This window comes from Bubalus bubalis, chromosome 3 (assembly GCF_019923935.1).
Source record: "Bubalus bubalis isolate 160015118507 breed Murrah chromosome 3, NDDB_SH_1, whole genome shotgun sequence".
Classification (NCBI taxonomy): Eukaryota; Metazoa; Chordata; class Mammalia; order Artiodactyla; family Bovidae; genus Bubalus; species Bubalus bubalis.
This window is the reverse complement of record NC_059159.1, coordinates 128,622,262-128,632,594: the sequence shown is the minus strand read 5'-3', so window position 1 is coordinate 128,632,594 and position 10,333 is coordinate 128,622,262. Positions and strand designations below refer to the sequence as shown.

The 10,333-nt window shown below is 41.0% G+C and overlaps 1 long non-coding RNA gene across 11 annotated transcripts in view; it reads left to right on the top strand.

Annotated features, from left to right (window-relative positions):
- Window positions 1-587: 587 nt before the first annotated feature.
- Window positions 588-10,333, top strand: part of LOC102411979 — a 28,497-nt gene continuing 18,751 nt past the window's right edge. The window contains exons 1-3 of one of the 11 annotated variants that reach the window (XR_006550022.2): window positions 588-1,357; window positions 2,956-3,012; window positions 7,200-7,326. This is a non-coding gene — a long non-coding RNA (zinc finger protein 100). Of the gene's footprint in view, window positions 1,470-2,955; window positions 3,013-3,239; window positions 3,980-7,174; window positions 10,250-10,333 lie in introns of those variants that run through there. The other 10 variants (XR_006550032.2, XR_006550021.2, XR_006550026.2 and 7 more) reach the window with 10 other exon arrangements.

The following is a 10,333-nucleotide window of genomic DNA, read 5'->3' as shown; positions in this document are numbered from 1 at the left end:
AGTGTGGTGTGCTGCAGTCCATGGGGTCACAAAGCGTCAGGTACAACTTAGCAACTGAACAACAACAAAAGAGTGATGTTTAGATTTAGAATTTGGAGTTCAAGCAATTTTTTGTAGTAAATCACTGCCAAATACAAATTCCTGTGCCTGCTGAATACTGAAGCCAAAAAAACCAAAACGCTGGGATTTGGAGCAGTTTTACTGCAAAGGCTAAAGGAGGAGAACTGGTGGCTCATGTGCTAAAGACTTAATCCTCTGTATTATTTTGGGGGGAAGAGTTTTTATAGGCAAAGGTCAGGCAAAAGCCACAGTGTGTGTTGCTTTGGTTGGTGATGAGCTAACAGTGAGGTGTTCAGGGCTCACCTTCTGCGCCTGAAGTTGCCATCCTCCACCTGGGTTACTGCCTTAGTTCTTTCATAAGAATTGAAAGATAAGCTATTATGTATATCTCTTAAGGAGGAACCAGGTCTCTACTTTTTAGCTGCACTATTTTTTTTTAATTTTTTTTTTTTCATTTTTATTGGAGTATAGTTGCTTTGCAATGTTGTGTTAGTTCTCAGTGTACAGCAAAGTAATTCACTATTGTTTTTTGACTGCTCCACATTTCTTCTACATTGCATCCCTTGCCAGTAATTGTCAGAATCTGCCCTTTGCAATTCAGGGAAGGCTTTGGAGACTGATGGTTTTTTCCTGCTAAAAACTCAAGGGACAGGGAAAGCCTTTTGTATCTAGCAGGGTCCTGTGTAGTCCTAACTGGTTACAGAATTACAAGAAATGAAAAAGAAGTGTGTTCAATTGTGACTAAACCAGTAACCTCACTTTTTAAAAAAACACGCTATTTGTCCTTTACAAAGGAAGTCTACATGATAGCAAGCAGGTTGACTAATGGAGAGATAGAAAATTGTATTCCATTAGGAGAATATTTTCTCCAGACTTCTAGGATTTAGCAATTTGGAGAACGGTTTTAATCCATGAACGCTTCCAGTTTTGTCCTTGAACCTTCACCTAAGCCAGGTATAGAGACGGCCTAAGACCAGCAGTGTGGAGACACACCTCATCTGGGGCCTTTGAGAACCATGACTCTGGGACACACGTTTATCCCATATTCCTACTCTGCAGCAGGAACCTGAGAGCTCTGTTCAGAGTCACAGGGAGCGCGCGGAGGATGGGAAGTGTAGTCTTTCTCCGCCCTACAGCGCTCCTGGTCTCCGCGGGCTCCCTCTGCGCATGTGCAGCCTTGGTCCCTCTTCTTCCCGTCCGCATTTGCAGGTCCGGTGAGAAGTTCGTGGGGTTTCTCAGTTACCGGCAGGTGCGAGAGCTAGGCATCACAACGCGACTCGAGTGGCCTCGAGCTTTGGTGAGAGCGGCTTTATTGTGGCGGAGGCGGAAGCAGGAAGTCTTGGGCCGCCCTCAGGCCCAGGCGGGACCCCGCAGTGCCCCGGTCTGGCTTGGACCTTAGCACTGGGAAGGTGGGTGCGGTGTTCCCAATTCGGCTCAGGTAGGCTCCAGCGCAGGTGGAGCTGGGATCCATTAGGAGCAGGGGTTTGGTCCGTGTGGGGTGCGAATACCCGGCCTCGCCTGCATCTGACGGGGGAACGCTGGGTGGACAAGCGGTGGTCACGCTGGCCGAGCGTGAGCAGGTGTGTTGGGCAGCTCTGCTCCGGAACCAGAGAGACCTGGTCAGTTCCCGCTGTGCCACATGTACTGTGGGCGGGAGAACTAACGTGGAGCAGAGTCAGGTAACTCGTCTGCAAAGAAGGCTATGGATAATGTCTGCTTCATGGGACTGATCCGAGGATTCGAGGTGGCGTCATTTGTAGGAGTTAGCAAAGTGCTAGGTAGTAACCGCCGAAGAAGTGCTAACAGCTGTTGTATTTAAAAGACACTGTGTTCTTTTCAATGGGTGGTTTATTTAAGTCTCCCAGTTATCTCGTGATAACGGGGTGACCCTCTGCATTAAACACAGAAAACAAGAAGCAAATCTGAGTCTCGCTTGGTGAGGTGGTCCTGAATTTGAGAGGACTGTTGACTTCTCTAGGCTCACCAAGCTTATGCCAGAGTCAGGAGTTTGAACTGTTGTTCATACTGTTCTGTCATCAGAAGACACTTATCAAGAGTCCCTTTTGAGAAACTGTACCCCACTTCAGTCATTTTTTTTTAATTACCTTAAAGTTCGGCATCTTTTTTACTTGGCTTCCTGTAAATTCTCTACCTCAGTGGGTAAACAATTTTGCTAGGAAAACTGAAGAACATAAAGAATACAGTTGTGTATTCTACTGTGAATTTTAATGAAATAGTATTATCCTTTGATGTTCTTCAGTCAGCTGTTGTTAGGTTTCTGTTTGTATTATTTAAATCAATAGACAAAATAGAAATCAACAGATAAAAATTGAATCCATTTATTTTATTTATTAATATTTATTTTTGGCTGTGCTGGGTCTTAGGTGCTGTTCGGGCTTGTCTCTAGTTGAGGAGAGCAGGGGCTACTCTAGTTTCAGTGCCAGGCTTCTCACTGTGGTGGCTTCTCCTGTTGCAGAGCTCTAGGGTACACTGGCTTCAGTTATTGTGGCTGTGGGGCTCCACAGCACAGGCTCAATAGTTGTGGCCCAGCGGCTTAGTTGCTCTGCAGCATGTGGACTCTTCCCCCATCAGGGACTGAACCCATGTCTCCTGCCTTGGCAGGTGGATTCTTTACCACTGAGCAACCAGGGAAGTCCTATTTAAATCAATAGACAAAATTTTCACTGTTAGAAGTGGTAGGTTTAAGCCCTGTAATAATTTTAAACTGAAAAACGGACAGGTGGTGCTTCCACTGGGTCCTTCCCTTTTCAAGGTCTAAAGGGATGCTGTATGGAGGCTACCCCTCAGCTGGCCTGCCAACATGATTGGGAGGTGAATGTAGGAACTGTGTGGCAGGCCAGGTGTCTTGACCCTGTCTTCTTTCTACCCCTGCAGCTCAATCGTCACTGTCCTCTACTCTCCCAAGACCCACTGAAAATGAACGTATCTGAGGTGAGCTCTTTATTCATCCCCCAATTTGTGGTGTGCATTTAACTCGATTTCAGATTGCTCTCAGTTTGTGTTACCCATCTTTTATGAATGTAAGTTATTTCCCTTTTATTATCAGTTTGCTAAACTTTTGCTTGAATCATGAATGAACATATCCTGAATTATATTGAATACCTTTTTGTATCTATTGAAGTAAACATATAGCTGGTTTTCTTTAATCTGCAATTTAGGTAGCGTAAGTGGATTTTGGGGATTCCCAGGTGACTCAGTGGTAAATAATCCACCTGCCAAAGCAGAAGAAAAGGAGATGTGGGTTCAATCCCTGGGTGGAGAAGATCCTCTGGAGTAGGAAATGGCAACCCACCCCAATATTTTTGTCTGGAAAATTCCATGGACAGAGGAGCCTGGCAGGCTGTAGTCCATGGGGTCTCAAAGATCTGGATGTGACTGAGCACGCAGGTTTGAATTTCTATTCTTGTATTGATGAATTAGATTAACCTATGATTTTGTTTTCTTCTCTACCTTACTGCAAAGGCTGAAGGACATGATAGTTTCCTTCACCTGCCCCCATTATAGGCTGTGATGGAAGGAAGAGGCCTATAAGAGAAAATCAGATGGCCAGGAACTGTGCACATCTGGAGTAGATAGCCTATCCCTTCTCTAGGGGATCTTCCCAACCCAGGAATTGAACCAGGTCTCCACCTGTGGTATCTCAGTTATTATTAGTCTTATTGGAGCTCTTACTGTCTGCTCTTTTCTGTTCTCCCCTCACCTCTCTCTTGTCCCTCACCCCTTTCTCTCTTTAATTCATAGGAGAAAATTCCCTGTCACATATTTCCTTAAACTTACCTCTAAAATTGGACTTTGTAAGTACATCTTCCCTGGTGTCCCAGTTGGTAAAGAATCTGCCTGCAATGCAGGAGACCCAGGTTTGATCCCTGGTTTGGGAAGATTCCTTGGAGAAGGAAATGGCCACTCCAGTATTCTTGCCTGGGAAATCCCATGGACAGAGGAGCCTGGAGGGTTACAGTCCATGGGGTTGTCAGAGTCAGACATGACTTAGCAACTAAACCATGTAAATTATTGAGTTACTTTATTAAAAAAAAATAGGTATTTGTTTTTTTTTTTAATTACTACATTTTCACAGAAAATTGTACATTTTTGTCTGTTTTTAAATATATTTTCATAACGTTATTGATATGTCTTATGTCTCTTGTTATGTCTATGTCTCTTGTTATGTCTATAATTTTTGTTTTCATATATTATTTAAGCTTATTTAATAGAGGGAATGCTGATCAGAAAACAACCAAATGTGTGGCCCATTGGCCCTGTCAGAAATCTAGAATTTCAGGGTCTGAGGATGGGTTGGACATTTGTATTGGTAGCATATTCTAAATACTGAATTGAGGGAACATAGAGTACTCTTACCTGGAAAATCCCATGGATGAAGGAGCCTTGTGGGCTGCAGTCCATGGGGTCGCTAAGAGTTGGACACGACTGAGCGACTTCACTTTCACTTTTCACTTTCATGCATTGGAGAAGGAAACGGCACCCCACTCCAGTACTCTTGCCTGGAGAATCCCAGGGACGGGGGCGCCTGGTGGGTTGCCGTCTATGGGGTCGCACAGAGTCAGACACGACTGAAGCGACTTAGCAGCAGCAGCAGCAGACTCAACACTTGTTTGAAGAATTTGTTAACAAAATAAACCACTCATTACTCACAAATAAACAATTTCAAAATGAAGGATTGTTAAACCATTCATTCAGTTCAGTTCAGTTCAGTTGCTCAGTTGTGTCTCTTTGCAACCCCATGAATCACAGCACGCCAGGCCTCCCTGTCCATCACCAACTCCCGGAGTTCACCCAGACTCACGTCCATCGAGTCAGTGATGCCATCCAGCCATCTCATCCTCTGTCATCCCCTTCTCCTTCTGCCCCCAATCCCTCCCAGCATCAGAGTCTTTTCCAATGAGTCAACTCTTCGCATGAGGTGGCCAAAGTACCGGAGTTTCAGCTTTAGCATCATTCCTTCCAAAGAAATCCCAGGGCTGATCTCCTTCAGAATGGACTGGTTGGATCTCCTTGCAGTCCAAGGGACTGTCAAGAGTCTTCTCCAACACCACAGTTCAAAAGCATCAATTCTTCGGTGCTCAGCTTTCTTCACAGTCCAACTCTCACATCCATACATGACCACTGGAAAAACCATAGCCTTGACTAGAGGAACCTTAGTTGGCAAAGTAATGTCTCTGCTTTTCAAATGTTATCTAGGTTGGTCATAACTTTTCTTCCAAGGAGTAAGCGTCTTTTAGTTTCATGGCTACAGTTACCATCTGCAACAATTTCAGTTTTTTTTTTTTTTTTTTATAGAAGACTGTTTGACTTAACAAAAGTAGCAGGGTGTACATCACCAAAGTGGGAAAACCAGCATCCAGACTTGAACAGTGTTGGGCTGTCCCTTGTTAATAGCAATCTGCAGTCCCAGTTGGGAAAGGGTCCTGGTTGGTGTAGCCACCCTATGGTTGAGACTTCAAATTGCAGTTTGGGGGCTCCTGCTTATAATCCCAGACCAAAATCTGATGTTATTATCAGTTTGCACATAAAAATTCAGCTCTGGTTTAGCTTTTACAATGCTGTTTGTTTCACCTTGTGAATCATAAGACTTCCTAGACTCCAGAGGGCTTAAGAGATTCTAAGACCCACTCCCTTTCTTATGTAGAGTGCTGCCTGACTTGCTGTGCTTACAGGCTCGCATGGAATCCGGGCAGTGTCCAGGCAGATCAGAAGCAGGTCTGAGGCCTGCTGTCCTGCTTCTGATGCCTGAATAGACTTCCTCCATTTTAATTTCTCTAACACTCTGAGTCTAAAATCTAAGTAGAAATCAGACTCATTGAGGTCTGTGATCATTTCAAATTATTTATTTGTGGTACAAAGTATGAATCAACGTTATATTATTATTATTTTCTAATAGAGTTTTTTAGGCTAGCATGATTTTTGTCAGAAGATACTTTCTTCCTGGAATTGCCTGGACACCTAAATTAAAGAAATGTGTGTGTGTGCACATGTATGCTTTTATATATTGTTTTTAGCTTTTCCTTTTGATCTATGTGTTTCATTTTTTAAACATTACACACTGTCTTGATTAGTGGCTGTATGGTATGTCTTGAAATCAAGTAATATTAGTCCTCCAACTTTGTTCTTTTTCAAAATGCTTTTCATATTCTAGGCTTTTTTGCCTTTCTACATAAATATTAGAATTAGCTTGTGATTCTTAAAAAAAAAAAAAGACCTGTGATTTCATTGAATCTGTGGATCTCTTTGTGGAGAAGTGATAGCTCCACCATATTGAATCTCCTAATTTATGAATTTAATATTTATCTCTGTTTACTAGTTTTTTAGAGAATTTTGAGGTAAGAAAGGGCATGGCCTGACTTATAATTTAAAATATAACTCTCAAAATGGACTCTAGTGAAGCAGTTGCAGAAACAGATGAGTTAGCAGGCTCTTTCAATTCTTCCAAGGTTTGATGATGGGTTGGATGATTTTGTTGTTGTTTAGTTGCTGAGTCATGTTTGACTCTTTGAGACCCTATCAGCTTTAGCCTACCAGGCTCCTCTGTCCGTGGGATTCTCTAGGCAAGAACACTGAAGTGGGTTGTCATTTCCTTCTCCATGGGATCTTCTGACTCAGGGATTGAGCTCAAGTATCCTGCATTGGCAGGGAGAATCTTTACCACTGAGCTATCAGGGAAGCCCCAGCTGATTTTACTTGATTTCCACTTTAGCTTAAACGGAAAGAGCCTGGGATGCTTTGGCCAGCTGTTAAACCTGAGTCTGAGAATGATACTTCGTAAATAATGATGTGAAAACTCTCACCCAAGTTTGCATTGTGGTTATGGATATAATTTGGAAAAAGAACTCTTTGAATAAAATATGTTTCTTTTAACCTTTTTTTCAAAAGAAAAATAGTATTTGTGTGGGTTTTGGAGGTTGAACCAAAAGCATGCCTGCTTCCCTAGGACATTGCATATAAAGCGTGTACTGTTGGATGTTTTTTATTTTTGATAATGTGAAAACATTTTTGGTTTTTGTCTTATATTTTTAACCATAAACTGATAGAAATTAGTTCCAAAGGTATTTTCCACATCACCTAAATTTGAATTCTTCAGATTGATGAGAAATGTGCCTTCACAGACATCAGTGTCATTCAAGGATGTGAGTGTGAAGTTTACCTGGAAGGAGTGGCAGCATGTGAATCCTGCTCAGAGGACCCTGTACAGAGATGTGATGCTGGAGAACCATAGCCACCTTGTCTCACTGGGTGAGCCTACTTTATTATAGGACTCTGACTTGGGAGCAGTTGATCTTCTGTTCCTGCTTTTTTTTTAAAGTAAATTACCTGTATTGAGGAGTAATTGACAGAAAAGAAAATTTAACACATTTCTGTGTATAATAGAATGAATTCTGGAAAATATGTACAGCTATGCCACCAAAATCACAATACAGATTATTTCTGTCATGTGAAAGTTTTCGTTGGCTGTTCTCTGTCCTCTCTTGACACCTATTTTCTAATAATCACTGATCCTCTTTTTGTTTCAATACTTTCTCCCCCCCTCCACTTTTTTTTCCTAAAAGATTGTGCCAAGTCTTAATTGTGGCACACCGGATCTTTAGTTGCTGCATGTGGTATCTAGTTCCCTGACCAGGGATGAAGCCTGGGCACCCTGCGTTGGGAGTGTGTTGTCTTAGCCACTTGACCACCAGGGACATTCCCTACTTTTCCCTTTTTTGGAAATTCATATAAATGGAATCATACTTTATATACTGTCTGTATGACTTCTTTCTCCTTGTATAATTCTTTGGTCTGACTGTTGGTGTTGTTTTATCTGTATTTATTCCCTTTATTGAAGAGTAATGTATTTTTAATTATAGCTGTTGAGATCCTTTTTAGTTTGATGCTAATCATAGTTAAATGTGCTGTGAATATTTGCATCTACATCGTGTGAGGCCATATTTTTATTCCCTTGTGAAAAGACCCTCGGGTGGTTTCCTGGGTCTCATGAAATAATTATACCTGTAGGAATGCCTGGTTTTATTTAGCTTTACTTTATTAGGCTTCCCAGCCGAGAATGTTTTTTACAAATGGGAAGTTTGTGTCAATCCCCTGGGTCGGACCACATATCTGTATTTGAACAGCGTTTGCTCACTCTGTGTCTCTGTGTCACATTTTGGAAATTCTCATAACATTTCAAACTCTTTCATTGTTATATTTGGTATGGTGATCTGTGATCGTTGATGTTATATTGTAATTGTTTTGGGGCACCATGAGTTGCACTCATATGAGATGGTGAACTTAATTAGTAAATATTGTGTGTGTTCAGATTTCCCCTGTGACTGGCCATTCCCCAGTCTCTTTCTCTTCAGGCAGGCCTTCTATTCCCTGAGACACAGTAATATTGAAACTGGGCTAATTAATAACTGTACAATGGCATATAGCTGTTCAAGTGAAAGGAAGAGTTACATGATACTTTAAATAAGTCAGAAATTATTAGTAAGGAAGTTATGCTCAAAGGTGAGATAATACTGAGAAAACTAGGCCTATTACACCAGTTAGCCAACTTATGAATGCAAAATTTTGAGGGAAAATGAAAGTGCCAACTCCAGTGAACACATGAATGATAAGAAAGTGAAACAACTTGATTGCTGATATGGAGACTATTTCAATGTTCTGAAAAGCAGATCAAACCATCCACAACATTCAGTTAAGTCCTTGGCAAGGTCCTAAGTGTCTTCAATTCTATGAAGGCTGAGAGAGGCAAGGAACCTACAAGGGAAGAGTTTGAATCTACTATAGGTTGATTCATGAGGGTTAAGGAAGGAAGCCATCTCTATAAGATGAATGTGTAAGGGGGAACAGCAAGGGCTGACAAAAAAGCTGCAGGAAGTTATTATCCAGAAGATCTACTATAGCTTAGATGATTAATGCAGGTGGCCACACTTCACAAGAGTTTCAGAATAGGTGAAATACTTCTCTCTTGGAAGAAGATAACCATGCAGGACTTTCATAGGTAGATAATGGGTAGACAGATGTCCATGCTTAGCTTCAAAGCACACGCTAACTCTCTTGTTAGGGGCTAGTGCAGCTGGTGACTTTAAGTTGAAGCCAGTGCTCATTTGCCATTCTGAAAATTCTAGCGCCCTTAGGAATTGTGCTAAATCTTCTTTGCCTGAGCTTCATAAATCAACAACAAAGCCTGGGTGATGGTACATAGGTTGATTTGGCAGGGTTTGAGAGGATTCAGTAATTTTGAAAGAGATTTTAGAGTTATTGAAAAATGCTGTCAATTTGTGTTGCATTTTATGGAGAAATCCTGACAGGAGTTAATTGGTGTGACAAGCTTCATTGTTGTCTTTAAAGAAATTGCCATAACCATTCCATCCTTTAGTAGCCATCACCATTAATACTCAGCAGATGTCAACATTGACACAGGATCCTCCAGCAGCAAAGTTATCAGGCACAAAATGCTCAGAGGATTGTTAATAATATTTTAACAATGAGGTGTTTTGTAATTAAGGAATATATAATTTTTTTAGACATAATGCTGCTGTACATAATTAGGCTTCCCTGCGTTTAAACACAACTTTCTTATGTATTAGGAAGGCAAACAGTTTGTGATTCAATTGTGATATTCACTTTATTGCAGGAACCACACCTGTAGTATCTTTTAAGATCTGCCTGTATATGAAGGAAAAAAAAAAAGCAATTGACAGATTTGTTTAAAGTACATGTGTCATTTATGTGGGCATTAGCAACATATAGTAGTTCTGCTTGCTCCATGTGTACACCCTCATTTTGTGTTGTAAACCTGATGAGTTTTGATCCTTTTATTGGGTGTCTGTTGTATATACTTGGTTTCATTTCTCTTTGACGATGATGAACAACTTTCCTATGCTGGTTGGCCATTCACATAGCTTTTAAAAAGGTATGTTCAGATTCTTACCATTTGTTTTGTTTGAGTTTTTTGTCTAGTAATTCAAAATATACTTCTTTATGTAATCTTGATGACTTTTATAAGATGCACCTTTTGGAAATTTTTTCTTTTAATCTATGGTTGACCATTTTGTTTGCTAAACAGTTGGGCAAAATATTTTCATGTTGTGATGAGGTTCAGTGTATCATTTGCTTCAGTTTCTGTTCCATTCCCCCCATCCCTCTACTTAATAAATTGCCTAAGCAAAGGTCATTCAGATTTTGTCCTGTATTTTTCTTCTGCAAATGTCCTTGGTTTAGGTTTTACATTTAAGTCTTTGACTTTTTCCCATTAATC